Genomic DNA, 10,722 nt, shown 5'->3' on the forward strand with positions numbered 1-10,722 from the left:
CAAAATTGATAATACATGAACAATACTGATCAAGAAGAAGGGAAAAGGCACAAATAACCAATGCCAGAAATGAAAAATTTTCTCTACAGATGGCTTTTCTGTTTTTCTATCTGGCTCCATTTTACGCTCTATCAATAGAGCATACTAGAGGCAGACTGCAGGTTTAGGGAAAGAGGAAGGAGCTCCTTCTTGATTGCTTCTTATGGGCTTTCCCACTGCCTGCTGTTCCTGTTTGAGTATTACTACAGCCACTAAAGCAATGGTTCCTTCCTATGATGGGAGCTGAATCCAGGTTGCAGTGTTTCCAACAGCTGTAGAACTACCCTCATGGTGCCTCTTCAGAGATAACACCACCAGTAGGGCGGCATCCTATCTTCAGAGATCTGGGTCCCAGACCTTCATGCCTCTCTTCTGAGTTCATAGAAACAAGCAGTAGCAAAGATATACTGCCTCAAATGAGAGAATTTCAGCTCCATAAGATCCTTTTTCTAAATAATTAAAATTCAATAATTCCAATTTCTTACCTTTGTTCCCCAACCTCAGGGGTGGTAGCTGCTTCCTAGAGTTGTTACCTCCATGATACTATAGAGTTCTCTCTATACACTTTCAGATATCTAGTTAACAACATTATATCTGGTTAATTTTTATATTAAACTCTGTTCAAATGATATGTGTTTCCTCTTTGCTGACTGATCCCTGACTGATGCAGCTTTCCACAAAGAAAAATTCTGGCCTAAGTGGCTTTCTTGGTGAATACCACAAAATATTTAAGAAAGAAAAAAGGGAGTATCTTTTATGTTAACTCCTCTTATGAAGAGAAAAAGAAGGAACACCTGTTTCTTTTGCTAAATAACAGAGTTGGGTTATCAAAAATATTATCAAGGGGCTAGGCTGGAGGCATAGTGGTGAAGTTGGCACACTCCACTTCCACAGCCAGAGTTTGCAAGTTCCCATTCTGGGCATGGACCTAGCACGGCTTGTTGGGCTGTGCTGCAGTGGCATCCCCCATTAAACCGAGGAAGATTGGTACAGGTGTTAGCTCAGTGACAATCTTGCTCAAGCAAAAAGGGGAAGTTTGGCAACAGATGTTAGCTCAGGGTCAATCTTCCTCACACACATGCAAAATACATGTTATCCAGTGTCAAAATTTATTAATTATTTAAAATATACAGCCAGCTGCAAGACAGATGTCAAGAATGGAGAATTCCGAGACCACTACCAGGAGTCCTAAGTTTTTCAAACTATTGTAGGATGCACCCTGAACCACATATAACAAATAAAGACTCAACTCTAATAATGCATTTATAGCATCATTTAGAGAATGGGAGCTTATTTTGGTCAGGAAGCACCTTCCACTTTTACTCTGATAATTACATAACTCACTGATACTTTCCAGGTGATTCCAACCAACAAATCCATAACTTACAGGCTGATTTACCATTAGCAATCTAGACATATTGAGCGTTTCCTGCTAAAAGATATATCTTCTATAGATGAAGACTCCCCATTATCTTTCTAATACTAAATACCATCAAGAAGTCCAGTTAATATGCTTGAAAGGGACTTGACCAAGATGTTTCTATCTTTTATTCTATATTTTCTCTTTCTCCTAAATGTCCACAAAGTAAGGAGAATGGGTTTCACAGCAGACGTTAACTCTTCCAATTCATTCATAAAGCCAGCATAAATTTGACATGAAAACAAGATAAAGACAGTAGAAAACAATACAGGTCATTCAGTCTCATGAACATAGATGCAAAAATCCAAAAGAAAATAACAACAAAGAAACTGGAACAATATACAATAAGAATAATATATTGCAACAAATTAATTTTATACCTGAAGTGCAAGATTGATTTAACAATTGGAAATCAATGACCAACTTAAGAAAAGGAGAAAAATTATACAAGCATGTCAATAGATATAGAAAGAGCATCTGATAAAGTCCAATATACTTTCATGATAAAACTCAGAAATGTAAGCATAGAATGAAAATTACTCAATCTGATAAAAGATATTACCAAAATATCTCTAGCACAAGTTATATTTAATGATGAAATATTGGAAGCTTCCTCCTCCCCACAAGATTGGAAATGAGAAAAACATGCTTCCTCTCAACACTAATGTTTGGCATTTTATTGGAAGGCCTGGAAGTTAATTAAGGCAAGACAACTAAATAAAATTAATAAAAAGATAGAAATAAACTGTTATTCTTCATATCAGTATTTTTCTTTAAAAGTTACATATCTCGGGCTGGCCCCGTGGCCGAGTGGTTAAGTTCGTGAGCTCCGCTGCAGGCGGCCCAGTGTTTCATCGGTTCGAATCCTGGGCGCCGACATGGCACTGCTCATCAGACCACGCTGAGGCAGCGTCCCACATGCCACAACTAGAGGAACCCACAACGAAGAATACACAACTATGTACCGGGGGGCTTTGGGGAGAAAAAGGAAAAAATAAAATCTTTAAAAAAAAAAAAAAGTTACATATCTCTTCTATAGACTCCTCAAGTCTGGGACAGTCTATTCACAGTAATATTTAATACGCAATATTGCCTGTTTCATTTGTTTTCCTCCATAGATGGTAAACTTGATGAGATTAAGAATCAGAGTATAAAGATGAATATAAAGGTAGATTTAATAGGGTTTAGAAGCAAATAGGTATTAGCAAAGAAATGATTTCTTTCAAAACAAAACCCAAAGCACCAGGTCAATGAAAAATCAAGTAAAGGCTTCAAGTGGTGTGGTCTACTAAATAATAGGAAGGGGATATCTAACACTGCCCTTAGCCGTTGGAGTGCACCACTCATCCGTTCCTTCAGGAGAATTTGCTTCAAGGAATGTACTTAGTTGACAACTTGCAGCTGTTGCAATTTCAGCTTCCACCGCAGCCTTCAGAAGGCCGCACTCTCCTCAGGTTGTTCCCAGCCAGCGATTGACAACAGTGGGTGAACCAGAGCCAGGACATTCCTGCCCAATGTGAAATTCCTCTAAAGGACAGTCTTTGCTCTGGAGCTCCCCATCAATCCAGTTGAGAATTTCTCAGAGCTTCACTGCAGCCTGAGGGTACTCCATCCAATCCTCCCTCATTCCCGCTCTTCTTTCACAGGAGCCACACTGGCACTTTGTTATGAAGGCTTTCCTACCTACTACTGCTCCCACTCCCTTTCATAGATATTTCCCCCAAGAAATATCTTACAATTTTGCCATGGTCCGTGTTTCACAGAGTACCAGAACTGACACTAACACATGATTTTGAGTACTAAAGTATCTCTGATAAAAATAATAAGGAAAGCACCAGAATTTAAGTGTTACCACCAAAAACTAACTGCTCAAATTTGCCTAAACAACAAATCATCCCTGCAGACTCCATTATAATGAGATGATGGCAGAACATATTGTATGTATGGGTCATTTATCGTCCTGGCAAAGTCGGTACTAGAAAATTAGGAACAAAGGTACATTGGGGTTTTCTGTTTAGTATCAAAATATGACTCCAAATGTTTATGTTTCTAAACTATTGGCCACAGAAAACTGATCAATTCTCCTTCTGACTTTGGTCAGGTAAGTTAATAAATCATATAAACGCACATTCTCATTTCTTCACCTTTCCTTGTAGTGTCTTTATTTCTAATATCAGAAAGAGAAGAAGTAGTCAATAGAGACCAGACCCTTAATTATTTAAGACTGAACCCATTGCCTGCCTACTCTATAATTAAGCCTGGCTAGAAACAATACATGTTTATGGATTCAATTGTGCAAAGAAAAGATCCCCAGGCTCCTGTAAGTTGTTTCTGCACTGTTTTATTGTCTTGATTTTTCCTCTTCTACACAATTCACACTTTATACATGGCACATTTTCATTATTCTCTGACTGATTTTATCCTCATTATTTTGTAATCCACTATTTTTCTAGCTATATGTATAGGGACTAGGCCAAAATATTTGCTATAAAAAGCTGTGTTACTTTGGCCAGAAGGACTAATACCCTGGAGCTAATGCCTCCAGAAAATAGATTCACCTTAGTTACATAGCTTTTCTGTCACTTAAACAGGGTTTGAATCATTTCTTCACAAAAAGGATCTTAAGCAACAGCTGTACAGACAGAAAGCAAAGTAATCCTGCAAGGAAATCCTACATAGGATACTCCGTTTCTTTAATAAGTGGTTTGTGAAGACTGCGAAAAACCTGTTAAGTATATTTAACCCATGAACATATGCTGCCTTTTTTCCAAAATTCCCTATAGGGAATAGTCTCTAGAATTCCCTATAGAATAATTTTAGATATTAAAACTCCAAGTGAAATTTTTAAGCCTATATTCACATCCCTTGAAGCTCCCATATTTTTCAAGTACCATTTCATTATTTCTCAAAATTCAAAGTGACATTAGCAATTAAGAGTGTGTAACAATATTTGGTCTTTAACATGAAATTGATGCAAAACAGATATAATCAGTGATTCTGATAACTTCCAATAATTTGATAAACAACTATAATATCAAATTTGAAAAAGTCAGTTGGAACAACATAATTACTGCTCATCATACCAAATTGTACAATTTCCCTCTTACTCCGTTCTGCATCCTATGTTACTTGACCCGTGGGAAAAGCCAATGTTCATTAAAGACCTAATTTCAATAGAAAAGCAATAACGCAATAGATATTAATCATTAATACCCACTCCTGCTAATTGGTTTTATTCCTAATGGTAAGAACTATTTGTAACTATGTATCTTAAACAGTAGTTGTGAATCTAAAATGGAGTTAATCTCTTCGTGTTTCTCAGTCTCTTGAAGCTACCGAGAGTGAAATTGGAGCCTGTGCAGGTAGGTGGAAACTCACTCTTTAATTCTCCAGCATTTGGTTCCCTAATTATTACCCTCTTTTTTTCGACTCCTCACAATTTCTTTCTTTTTATGTCACCCTTCTCCTTCGTCAACTCACTTTATTTGGGTGAGTTTTACTCATGTTGTCTTATATCCTCTGGTCTTATCCTCATAGTTAAAATTGTATCACAAGATGATCAAAATATTCTTCAAAGCTGTAGTATCTTTGTTAAAATCATATATGGAGTATATTGGATCTTGCATCACCTTTTTTTCTCAACATTAGGATCATAAAAATAAAACACAATGTCTGTGTCCATGCTCTTTCATTCCTATTGACACAACATGAAAAAAATTGCTAGCTTTCTTTCTGCCAGAGGAATTCAATCACTATTACCAATTTGAAAAACTTTAGGACTGTTTCCTGAAAATCACCAAAATTATCATAATAGGTAACAGCTATTCAGCACTTACTATATGATGCAGCATTTGCTAATGTTTTCTTGATTTGATTCATTTATCCTGAAAATAATTATATAAGATAGTGACTCTTGGTATCTGTCTCTAAGATGAAGTAACTGACTCGCTGGGTAGTTGAGTAACTCACCCAGAACACATAGCTGGTGAAGGGAGGGTCCGGGGAGGCCCACAGGTCTGCCCCAGTGTCCGTGCTCTTAAACACAGCATTACACTACGTATTGGAAATGACTCCCATATAATGTTCCTATCCCCCCACCTAAGTTTGATACAATAGTTTTTAAATTAGAAGAACAATAAATATTATCTCTACAAATATATCAAACAGAGGTGGAGATAAGCAAATAGACAAAAAATTATTTTAATCCCATCACCTGTAAAAATTTGCGATAAATTCTAAACTTTACTCTTGCAAAATGTCATTTGTCACCCTCCCTCATAAAAATATTTTTTCTTTATAAATGTTTCCTTAACTTGTTGATAACTTCTCATGGAGGTTAATGTAGATTTAGTAATCATTTTTAAATCTACTTCGTATGAATTTATCTACTTACTTAAGCAGTCCCTTATTCTATATACTTAATATGTTTCCAACTAGTTTGTGTTACATGAAACGCTGATAAGTAAAATAACATTACAAATACAGTTTGTTCATTTGTCTATTTCTTTCCTTTCAAAGTAATTCCAATAAGATTTCTGTGTTACAGTTAAGAGATTTTTTTACTTCTATTACTCAATTGCCCCCTGGAATAAGTGTACCACTTCACATTCCCCTCAGCTGAGAATGAGAAGCACTACCTCTCCATTCCCACAGCAACAACAGGTTTGCTCATTCCATTGAGAAAAAAATATAAAAATGGAGTCTAGTTTCTGAATTTGGAGTAGTTGTAGAAAGACCTCCTCGACCATGTTTTAAAAATTAATTAATACATACTTTATTTAAATTTTATAATTTACTTTTAAATTTAAGCTTCTAATCATCTAGAACTTATTTTTCTATAAGAATATTGGTAAGATACAATTTTATATTTCAATGTTGAGCTACATGTTTAACAACTATTAAATACTCTGAATTTATTGAATAACTCTGCATTTTCCTACATGATTGCAATGTCTTTTTATCACATGCTAAATTCTCTAATTTGTGTCTAATTCTTAACACTGTTTTGTTACATTTATCTGTTCAACTTTAGTTAAATTAATCAGTCTAGTTAGTATAGGTTTATGATATATTTTAATATCTTTAATAGAAACTATTTTCTCTTCTACCACAACTGCCATTCTGGCCTATTCAAAATTTCTCTGGACTTTGAAAGGGACTTTTAGGTCACTTTACAATGTCCCAAAATATTTCTATTGGGCTTTTAATGAGTGCGACAGCTGTTGCACAGATTGTTTCAGTGAGAACTGATATTTTTACAACCTGCAGTCTTCTTTTCTCTATTAGCACGGTACATCTCCATTTCTTTCATACTTTCAAATATTTCACAAAAGTTTGGTTTTTTTTCAGTAGAATGTATATATTGCACATTTGTTTCATTTATAAATGAAGTCTCTCTTACTATATTTTAACAAGTGATTATTGATACTATATTTGTTAAAATGATCTTATTAGATATAATATTTTCTTAGTGTTTGTCATGTTTTTGAGGTACACAGTTGTGTGATTTGCAAATGCATATAATTTTGCTGCCTTCTTTTCAATAGTATTACTTGATTTAATCTTATCTAAAGCACGTGACTGAAACATAGTGCTGCAGGCATCCTTCTTTGTGCTCTTGATTTTAATGTTTCATCTATAATCAAATGTTTATTATTGGTTTAAAAATCATATTAAAAGCTTTATGTTTAAAGCATTTCTTCACCCTACCTATTTTACTACCATTTTTTTATCAGGAATTAATTTTGAAATTTGTTCAGTAATTGGTATATTCATTCCCTAAAATTTTCATGGAAATACCCTTTGAAATAAAATATTGCTCATCTCCTCTGAGGTTCTTATGTGATATGCTGTGGGATTTCAAGAACTTTCTCTTGGTAGATCCACTGAAGGCTTTAAGTAGGAAAGCCATCATATTTGACTTTTTATAGAAATATCTGGAATTAGACTATAGAATGAGTTGGACTTGGGGAAGAATGGAGCAGAGAGATCATTCAGGAGCCTTTTCAATTGTCAAGATGGGAAAATATGTAGACTAGAAGCAAAAAAAAGGACAACAGAAATGAAAGGGGAAGTCAAATGAGAAATATTTGAGACTACAAAAAGTGAAATACAGACAAGAGTGTTGTACAGGTGTCAATATCGGGCATCTTGGAAATGGTAATCATATTTATTAAGGCATTGGAATGGATTATAATATTATCAGTTCAGTTTTGACATGTTAACTTGAAGGTGGCGGTGGGACTTCCATTTGTGTATATCACATACAGCTTTAGATATATTACTTTGGATTCCAGTGATAAATCTACAGATATAGAAGTGAACATGTAGGAACTAGAAGGCACAGGAAGTAAGACCTTTCTTGGCTTTGACTAAGTGACTCAAATGCATTTTGTGTCCTAGATATTTTCCAACTTTTCACTACTATTTTTAGTATATCGCCTTAGAATTTTATGGTTGTTTCACCTTTAGGCATAACCTTTAGGCAGCAAAAGCGGGAAAAATAGACCAGGAAAATTGATCTCCACAGGAATATTTGTCCTTTTACTTGAGAAAGAAAGCCTTCCACAGATGACATTGGTAAATCTTATTGAACAATCCTGGGCTACATGCCCCATCATACACCAATTCATGGCCAAAGAAAATGAGACTGTAGTAACTAGTTTATAAAAATCACATAGCATGCTCTCTAGCTGGAATAGGGCCACTCTCTTCAAAGGTGAGAGATTTCAGTCCATTACCTGAACAAATAGAATGTATATTGGCAAGAAGTGGAAGGGGGAATGGCTTTACAGAAGGCAAGAAGCCAAGGAGAGAGGGAGTCCAGACACAAGGGGATGATAAAAAGTATCAAATCCTCCTGGGAGATCAGATAAATGATGATTGAAAAATGATTATTATTACATGACATATTCAGCATTCAGAGTTTATTTCTGTAAACCAGGAATCTGTAGACACCAGTTTTAGCTCATGAATGAACAAAAAGTGAAGATAAGCTTGCCAATGAAGATTTGGAAAGAGAAAGGAGTAATTAAAAGGGGACACAAGATTCAGAGATTTGATTATTTTCAGAAAATAAGTAATTCTACTGATAGCTCAAGGAAAATAAAAAAAATTGAAGAAAGTTAATTGATTAATCCTTGAGGAAGATTCAGAGTATGCTTGAGAAGCATAGTGCCATGGTTTAGGGCATGGATTACATGTCCTACAGCTGTAGAAACAAGTTCTGGCTCTGATTTTTAACCACTCTGATGCTCAGATTCTCCATTGGTAAAATAAATCTAATAAAGTAGTGTCTATCATGTGGAATTTTGTAAAGTTAAAATGAGATTGTGTGCTTAGTACAGTGCCTTCCATGGAGGGAATCACTTAGTAAATATTGTCTATTAATAGTATCTTTGTTTCATAAAAGTTTTCTTTCTAACTAGTCTTTTTTTCTCTTGTATCCAATTTCTTTTTGATATAGAGGTCCATGCATGCACTATGATAATAATGTGTCTTGGGCAAAACATTATGAATAACCTCAATCTGAGCACCTGACTGCCATGGTAAATTGTGCAAACAAAAACTAAACGCACTTGCAAGGTGAAGCAAGGTAAAACATATTAAACACTTTTGGCCTAAAGATCCCTATTTGACCTGTGAAATAAGAATTTCTGCTAAGGAGAATTTCCAAGTTAGTATGAGAACTTAATGTGAAGATGATGGAAATGGCTCGGGTTACTTGGTTGGGAGAACACCTAGGTAAGTGGTCAGAGAAAATGTTTAGAAATCCTTGAGAGGAAAACAAAATAATCATCTGATAAAGGAATAAGAAGAGAAGTAATCCTATTGGAGGGAAGCACCTCCATCTAAAATATTCAGGTTATTTCTCTTTTTATGTAATCATTCTCCTGATCATTGTAATTCTACTTTTTTAAATTTTTTAATCTAGTTAAATGATTTCTAACTCTAGGTTATAATCCTTTAGAACAAATTAGCAGGAATAATAGGAAATCTACTTTTCTGCCACTGATTATGGCTTTTCATCATTTTGTATCCTTAGGTGATTTGAAAATCAGCTCTTCTGCCCAAGTCAATGGATGAACTAAACAATTCTGTTGTTTCTGAGTTTGTGTTGCTGGGACTCTCTAGTTCTTCGGAAACTAAAGTTTTTCTCATGTTGATATTTTCCTTGATCTATTTAGGGATCATCCTAGGGAATCTCTTCATTTTGTTTTTGGTAATTTTTGATTCTCACTTACATTCTCCTATGTACTTCCTGCTTGCCAACTTGTCCCTCATTGATGTGGGCCTTTTGTCTACCACGGTCCCAAAGATGATTGCAGACCTTCCAAAGGAATACAAGATCATTTCTTTTCAAGGTTGTATGACACAGATATCCTTTATACACATCATAGGAGGAGTGGAGATGGTGTTACTCATAGCCATGGCGTTTGACAGATACACGGCAATCTGTAAGCCTCTTCACTACTTGAATATCATGAACCCTAAAATATGTGTTTTGTTTGTAATCACTAGTTGGGTAACTGGAGTGATCCATGCTATGTCTCAGTTTGTTTTCATTGTAAACTTGCCTTTTTGTGGTCCTAATAAAGTAGACAGCTTTTATTGTGACTTTCCCAGGGTCATGAAACTTGCATGTACTGATGGAGCCAAGTTTGAGTTTATTGTTGCTGCCAATAGTGGCTTCATGACTATGGGTACCTTCTTCCTGCTAATCCTTTCCTATATCTTCATTTTGGTCACTGTCTGGAAACGTTCTTCAGGAGACTTATCCAAGGCCTCTGTCACTCTTTCAGCTCACGTCACTGTGGTGGTTCTTTTTTTCACTCCATGCATGTTTCTCTATGCATGGCCTTTTCCCACATCATCAATTGATAAATACCTATTCATTGTTGACTTTGCTATCACCCCTGTCTTGAATCCTGCCATTTATACATTAAGGAACAACGACATAAAAGATAGCCATCAAACGATTGAGCAAACGGGGACATTATGTCAGATTTTGCTGATTAGATTTGACTTTGGAGTTCTAAAATTATACATTCATCATCCTTTGAAACCTCTGCACTCAGGCATCTGGAATTTGACATGGCCAGATCTAGACATATCATCTACCTCATTGAACAATTTTCTATTACTTCTGTAGAGAACTTGTTCGTTACCTTTACTCCCATGAGAAAGGAAAATTCACCATGATATGTTATTTTAGAAAACAACATCACTATCTACTGAATAATATTTATGATTGAAATTCTGTT

The 10,722-nt window shown here is 35.3% G+C and overlaps 1 pseudogene; it reads left to right on the forward strand.

Moving 5' to 3' along the window:
• Nucleotides 1-9,536: 9,536 nt before the first annotated feature.
• On the forward strand, nt 9,537-10,473 carry LOC106833354 (olfactory receptor 4F15-like; annotated as a pseudogene).
• Nucleotides 10,474-10,722: the final 249 nt, after the last annotated feature.

This window comes from Equus asinus, chromosome 2 (genome assembly GCF_041296235.1).
Source record: "Equus asinus isolate D_3611 breed Donkey chromosome 2, EquAss-T2T_v2, whole genome shotgun sequence".
NCBI lineage: Eukaryota > Metazoa > Chordata > Mammalia > Perissodactyla > Equidae > Equus > Equus asinus.